An 8,192-nucleotide genomic window follows, 5' to 3' on the forward strand; every position below is an offset into this window, starting at 1 on the left:
CCTTCATTCCAAAGCTTTAGGCTTCTTGTTCTATTACAGAGTGTGCTTTCTTTTCCAAGACACAATAACTAGGGAAAGCCATTTATCATCCATGGCACTTGATTATCCTCAAGAGAAGCTTCATGTATATCTTTCAGTTTATGGATGTTCCCCAATGACATTGTATGGTTTGAGGAAAGCTTTTGAGTTTGCAAAGTGGTGGCTTCCTTTCTGCAGAAGGTACAGAGTCAAGAACAGGTGTCCCAAGGCCTATTTTTCTGGTTTGGAGAATGATGATTGTGATTTTGCAAAGAGTAATGTTTACATGTCATATAAAAAAGAGATTAAGGTAGAGTATGTTATGCTGATGGTTTCATTGAATGTATATAGGTTGCACAAGTTTTAGAAGCATTATTACTTTATGATGAATGGAAGTCAACAATTTGCAGGGAAAGTATGGTACTTTTAGAAAAGAGATTGAGACATTCAGAAAAGCAAGTGCCTTTTCCAGAGATACTACCACTATTGGAGATCACTCATCTATCATTGAGGTATAATACCTCTTTAGTGTCAATATATCAATTTCATTACACTTTAATTTACGTAGTGTGAGAGTATTGATATCATATTATTATTTTTTTTAGAAAGTAAAAATATAAATCATGGTGAATTATGAGAAACGATATGCGCCTACGAAGGTACTGAACGTAAGGTTTTTGCTCTCTAAAACACTAGATTAATAGATTTTAACAACATTAGAATATGAACATAGCCTTTATGTCATGACAATGAGGTAACATTATTTATTGTTCTAATGTTTAAATGTTAGAAGGGACTCATTTGCTGCAACATCAAGAATATTTTGGTTCATCTAATGAATTCATCAAATCACTTACTCAAAACTACACAAGTGTTTTTTCGTCGGGCGGGGATATATTGCTCAAAGAATCCCACTTGTTGGCTTCTTTTAGATATGATGTTGGCACTAAATGGGGACAATATGTATGTAGACTTTATAACAAAGATATTACATCAAAATTTATGCAGACAAAAAGTAAATGTATAATTTTTGAACTATTTCAGGTTGGTTTCTTATATGATAGCGTAGTAGAAAACTTCCTGACTGGATTTATCTTGCATTGTAATGGATGGACATCGGTTTTCAGCGATCCATCTAGGCCGCATTTCCTTGGTACAGCTACGACAAATTTGAATGATGTACTAATCCAAGGCACTAGATGGTACAGTGGTTTGTTTGAAAATGGTATAATTTGTGTCCCCTTATATATGGGACTATAAAGATGCCATTACTCTAGGGTCTATGTTTTGCAGAACTCACGTATTCCCCTCTTTATTGGTTGCCTCTTTGGTGTTTTGCTATCATCCCTCAGCTATGTCTGCTAAATGGAGTAACCTTGTATCCCAAGGTAACAACTTTAATGAGCTCAACTTCCCATAGTTTATACTCTAATATCATATTCTTACATATATTTGCTTTTAACACTTTTTTGATAGATTTCAGATCCATTTTTCATTATCTTTGTATTCATCTTTGGATCTTCTCTTTCAAAACATTTACTAGAAGTCTTCCTAACTAGGGGAACACTACATAAAGGGCTCAATGAGCAGAGAATTTGGATGATGAGATCAACTACTTGCCATCTACATGTTGATTTCACACAATCAAAGCAATGGTTAAAAACTATAATGACCCTGAAAAGAATCTAAATAAGGACATGCAAGCTTCAATGGAAAATCACAACACAACAGTACCCAAATTTAATATACCCTTTATCGTCTATGCACTTGTGTTAATCCCTTGTATTATATTCTAAGTGATAAGTTACAATACAACAGTTCTAAGCAAATTGGGAAATATCCTCTTGTAAGAGTTATTCGGAAAAACAACCCCAAACAACCTTTTGTAATTCAGTCCAGTAGTGGATTTCCTTCCTTAATAGCTAATTGTACTAAGCTAGGAAGTGATCCACAACAACTCAACTGTAGTAAGCTAGAAAGTAAGGAAGGCTGAACACAGTTAGGTAGACTAGTAGGTGTTCAGTAAAGTATCCAAAAAACCATTTTGTAACCATGTCGATACTGACTACCTTCCCCATAGCTTGATTATACTAAGCTTGGAAGTTTGCATCAACAACTTGACCATACTAAGCTAGAAGGTTGAGCAAAAATGAAAACACAGACAAGTGGACTAGTAGGATGTGTTATTTTTGTGGAGAATAGTGGATTAAATCATTCGTGTTGAAGAGGCTGGACGTAGCTACTGAGTTGGTAGTGAACTAGAATAAATTGCTTTGTGTTTATCTTTATCGCTTTTCACCGCTGCTCTTTTATCTTCACCTAATGTTTTATTCGTCGAAAAAGCTTTTATTGAAACTAAAACACAATTCAAACATTTTTTTTTCTACCTTCAGTTATAGTTGATTACTATACGAGAAGGACATTGGTAAAACTCCTTAAACACAAGGATGAGTCACATAAAGTCTTTACTAGTTTCAACAAAAAAGTGCAAAATGAAAAAGGTTTTTACATTACAACAATTCGCAATGATCATGGTGGTGAATTTAAAAATAATCCTTGTGAAAATTTTTGTGAAGAAAATGATATCTTACACAACTTTCCATCTTCTAGAACACCTAAGAAAAGTGGTGTTGAAGAATGAAAAAATAGATTTCTTTAGGAAATGGCACGCATCATGATTCATGAAATGAATATTGTCAATCACTTTAGAAAAGAGGAAGTGAACATTGCATGTTATATTTATAATATAATCTACATAGACATATTCTCAATAAGACTCCGTATAAACAGTGGAAAGGAATAACACCTAACATTTCTTACTTTCATAAAATTTGTTGCATGTGTTACGTCTTACACATAAAAGTAAACCTTGGCAAATTTGATTTATGATCTCAAAAGTAAATCATTTTGGAATACTCTGAAAGGTTTAAGGCCTATAGAGTATACAATAAAGAGACATTGATTATTGAGGAATCAATTCATGTCAAAATTGATGACAAACAATATTGCTCTAAAAAGTTAAAGTTAGATGATGATTTTGCAGATCTGGAGATATCAAAAAAACCATAATTATAAGGGAAATCAACAAAGTCATCATCTAACGAATCAGAAGCAATACCAAACAACTCCAGAACAAACAACAACGAACCACTCTATAATCAAAATAACTCGGAACCCATACTTGGATGGAAATACAAATGATATCATCTCAAATCTTTAATCATAGGAAATGTAAATGACTCTATGCCAGGTTTGCGTCTAAAGAAACATAAATATTTGGTCATCTATCTGAAGTTGAGCCTGCAGCTATAGATGAATCTCTATTAGATGATAGATGGAACATTGACATGCAAGAAGAGCTAAATCAGTTCAAAAGGAATGATGTATGGAATCTTGTACCCTAGTCAAAGGATAAGAAGTCAATTGGAACTAAGTGGATTTTTATAAACAAGTTAGATGAGAATGGTGAAGTGGTAAGAAATAAATCTAGACTCATAGCTCAAGGATACACTTAAAATGAAAAAGATATGTTCTCTCAAATATCACCCTGTTGGATGCATTTATTTGCTGCATCATATGCAAATGCCATTATTATGATAAATACTTGCAATTCAACATTGTCTTTAAAGGCTTAACATTCTCTAAAAACATGATTTGTTCCATTAGGCTTAACATCCTAAAAAGAACAATAATTCAAAGGATTTACATCCTGAGGAATTGTGAATTGTCAATCTGTTTATTGCGTCATATGCATATGTTACTATTATCAAACTCCCATTTCTTTTGTTTTTCTACCTTCACATGTTTGGTAGAATATTAAAGTCAAAGGAAATATATTTGATTGTCTTATCACAAAGGAAAAGAAGGCTGCAATGACCATTTGTCTCTAGTTAAACTTGACTGATCCTCTGACACAAAGTCCAAAAAAGAAAGCTTTGAATGAAGCCTCTTTTCGAATCAATGTCTTGAAAGTCAAATCCTCTAATGAACAAAAAAAAAAGAGAAATTAATCACTTTGGGAATCTTGTGTTTGATGTTTTTGACTTTGATCAATGTGCCTCTAGTGACTCAGCTCATGACAAGCTCGCTCTAGGAATCATGTGTATGACGTTTCGAACTGTGATCAACGCACCTATGGTGAATCAGCTCATGACAAGCTCACTCTGGAATCCTGCGTCTAATGAACAACCTATGTTTGATCGTATGTATGTCCAAATACAAGTCCACACTTTGATATTGTAAGATCCTGAATTTTCTAAACTCTAATTTATGCAATTTTAGTGTATTTTATGTTGAATTGCTTAGGCATTTAGCCCAATTTTTATTTTATGAATTAAGTACCAAACATATATTTTGTTAGAGTTAGTAATATGTTTGATATATATATATATATATATATAATTTTGGAGACTCGAATAAAAATATTTATTAGAGTATAATTTAATTAAGTTACAAATAAATTATTACCGATCAAAATTTTAAAGGGCCACTTGATACTGATAAATTCACTTGTCAATTGAGTTACGGCGATAGTAGATGTTTTTATTAAATTAGATTGAGAAGTGAGTGATGTGATGTTTCTAAGAATGATTATATGATATAATGATAATTTTAATAATATACTTAAATATTAGTTATAATATATATATATATATATATATATATATATATATATATATAGAACCCTCCTCTTTTTCTTAGTTCAACCTTCTTTCTCTTCCATGCTTCTTCTTTCTTTTCCTAGCAATAATAATAATAATATAGTGTGTTGGTAATTTAAAAAAAAAAAAAACAAACCTCCATTTTTCTACTAGATCTAAACTTCCACTCAAGAAGTGTTAGGAAGGAAAGTTGTTCTCCTCTACAAGGTGGTACTTGTGAGTTAATTTATTTGATGTGAGACACTTATTACTTCCTTTTTTTTTCTTTCTAAATTCGTAGAACTTTATAGGTGGGAATATGAGTGAAATTTTTGAGTTCTTAACAAATCGTTTGTTGTTGTTTTTGTTAACGATTTTTATGGTTAGAAAATAATTGATTTTTGATGTGTTTGAGTTATGTAATGAGTTATTTTCAAGGCTTAATTGTAGTTTTGGTCCCCCTATTTTAGCTGAATGACGAAAGTAGTCCCCCCATTTTATTTATCCCCAGTTATGGTCCCCAAATAGAATTTTGGTCAAAAATTTGATGAAATGCCACTTTTTTAAGTCACACAATACCATTTATAATCATAGATTACAGGTACAATTGTTGCACCACGAGATCTTAAGGCATGGTGTGACTTAAATAAGCGCAAAAAATTGACACTTCATTAAGTTTTGGACCAAAATTCTGTTAGGGGGATTAAAATTGGAGAGAAATAAAATGGATGGACTATTTTCGTGATTCAGCTAAAATAGGGGACCAAAACTGCAATTAAGCCTATTTTCAAATAAATGAGTTTAAACTGAAGTTGAAATTTTACAAAAAAAAAATTAATGTTGTTAATGTTGTGAAAAAGTTCAAATTTTAACTAAGTTAAAGAGTTTGAGCAAAAAGTTAAATTGAAATTAAAATGTTTAGAGTTTAAAATGTTACTCTTTTAATTACTCTTGAACTGAGCTTAAAAAGAAAAAGTTTAGAGTACTTTATTAACTCAATTTTTTTGTGCTCTAATAGTCGAGTGTGTGTATGCGTGGTTTGGAAAATATGCGTTTTATTTAGTTTTAACTAAATAATGTAGATCATTTGGTTTTAAAAATTTGGTGTGCAAAAAAAGATATAATTTTGGAATTTTGCTGTGGTTGGATAACTTTTAGTTGTGAACAAATTGTTATAAATATTTATGTTTTTGTAGTTAGCTCCTTGAGTCTCGAAAATGAATCGAGTGTTGGCACCGAGTTAGCAGTGGGAGAACTCTGATATATTAATGTTGTTGTGGTGATTAAAGAAAAAGGATTTTTCTTAGTGTATGTCTTTCCAAAGAATAGTCAAAACTTTTCTTAAACCCTTTTCGATGTTGGCAGTGTATAGTGATATTTCTTCAAACTCAACTTACAATTTATTGGTGTTGTAAGGGTTGTTGAAGATGATAGCAAAAAAATTGATATTGAGATAGTCTTGAAAACATAGAGGTTTTATGACAAGTGTAAATATTTATGCTTAGAAGTTTGATTTTTTTTTTTTGTATTAAAAGTATTAGCTTTTGTCTTTAATAAGTTTCACATTATATTGAATTTTTTACATTTATATAAAAGTTTAAATCTTTATAACAAGAATTAAAAGTTTCAAACATCCTTTCCAATTTTATTGATTTTGAATTTGGTTTCATTTTCCCTTTTCTCTGATTTGAAACTTTTTGTGAATATACTTTAAGTTCAAGTTAAAAAATAAATAAATAAAAATACTTCTCCTTGAATGATGAGGTCGAGAGATAGATGATATTAAAGATGGGGTTTGATTAAAATAAATAAATTTCACTTGATGAAATTACTATTGTTGCTATTGTTATAAGATTTAGAAGATTAGTTTTCCTTTCCTTTCAAATGGTAGTAGCCGAACCAAAGTTAATATTTTGGAAGGAAAAAATTGTGAGTTTGTTGTTCTTAAAATTGATTTTGGAACTATGCGGTTTTAAAATTTTGTGATTAAATTCTTGATTTTGAAATCTTGAGCATTTGAGAAAAAAAAAATGAGTTATGGCAAATTTGAGAAAAATAATTTAGAACGTTTCAAAAAATTGTTAGTGAATTCACTGAAAAATTAAAGAATGTTAATTTCTAAAAATATATTTTATATGTTGAAAGTGTGTTGTGGTTAATAATATTATCAATCATTACTCATAGTAAACTCTTTTAGTAAAATATACTCTAAGGGGGTTAGGAGTAAGAAAGGATTGTAAGGTTGTTAAAGTTTCAGAGATTAATTTGACTAAGTCAAACACTATTTGATAGAAGGTGTCGGCACAAGCGAGATTTTTTATTGTGTTTGATTGTGGTAGTGATATTGCAGGATCGTCTAGGAGGGTCGAGTCAGAGCTTCCACTTTCGGTGAATGATCCCCTACTGACTGTCATTGAGGTAGTGTGTTGTTATGAGATTCCAACACCGTGAAGCCACCTATCTCGTGGGTGGACCTGACTTATGAGGAGACTGCGTCAGAAGGAACTTGCGGAGTGTGTGGAGGTCGCCCTTGTTATTGTAGTTGCTAGTGGATGATTAGATTAGTTTTTGTTGTATAGGGCCTTAGTGTCTTTCTTTTAGTGGTTGTACTTATTTTTGTTTTTGGATGACCGTATCTATAACATATCTTGACAGTTGACTTTTGTTTGGTGGATCCATGTTCCATTTTTTTACGTGACCATGGGGGGATAGCATTCTTGGAGCAATACCTTTGTGCAAGTGTCTATCGAGAATACCCCAAGGGTATGAGCGATGTCTGATAGGTCTCATAGTCCCGAAGTATTTTCTATTTGTATACTTTACACTAATATCCCAAAAACTATCTTAGGTTGTTGGTATATATATGATGTAATTATTGATGACTCTTTTCGTTTTGTGTTACGACGTATTATTTTATTAAGTATTTTCTTAAAAAAAATCGGGGTGTTACAGATATCTTAATACTCTGATAGTTCAAAGCTATGATACGTGGACCCTCTGATATCTCAACACTTTGATGATTATGCATATGATAAACTTGGTGAATCATTTGATCAACTTATCGAAGCATAAAATCGACGCTACAATAAAGTCAATATTTTAATAAAAAGTCTACGCTCCAAACACTTGTCCTTTAACTAAAGAAGCACATGACATCATCTGAGATCTGCCTTCATAATTAAAATAAAGTCAATATTTTAATAAAAAATCTACGCTCCAAACACTTGTCCTTTAACTAAAGAAGCACATGACATCATTTGAAATCTGCCTTCATAATTAAAAATACATTGTATCTGAGTTCTTTATTATTCAACTTCATTTTAACTAAATTGTTTTATTATCCCAAGTACGTTTGCTTTTGTTTAAACAACTTAAAATAGTTTTAAAAATATCTAAATATATTCAAACTAATAAAAATAAATAAATAAATAAATAAATAAATAAAGAAATAGTTTCTCTACTATATTTGTGTTCTATTTCTAAGGTTTATATAATTAGGTGGCACTTTGAAGTACAGTTTCAAAGTTCTGATTG

The 8,192-nt window shown here is 31.1% G+C and overlaps 1 pseudogene; it reads left to right on the top strand.

Moving 5' to 3' along the window:
- Positions 1 to 566: 566 nt before the first annotated feature.
- LOC105851240 (cellulose synthase-like protein G1) lies at positions 567 to 4,269 on the top strand (annotated as a pseudogene).
- Positions 4,270 to 8,192: the final 3,923 nt, after the last annotated feature.

The sequence above is a fragment of the Cicer arietinum genome, chromosome 3 (assembly GCF_000331145.2).
Source record: "Cicer arietinum cultivar CDC Frontier isolate Library 1 chromosome 3, Cicar.CDCFrontier_v2.0, whole genome shotgun sequence".
Taxonomy (NCBI): domain Eukaryota; kingdom Viridiplantae; phylum Streptophyta; class Magnoliopsida; order Fabales; family Fabaceae; genus Cicer; species Cicer arietinum.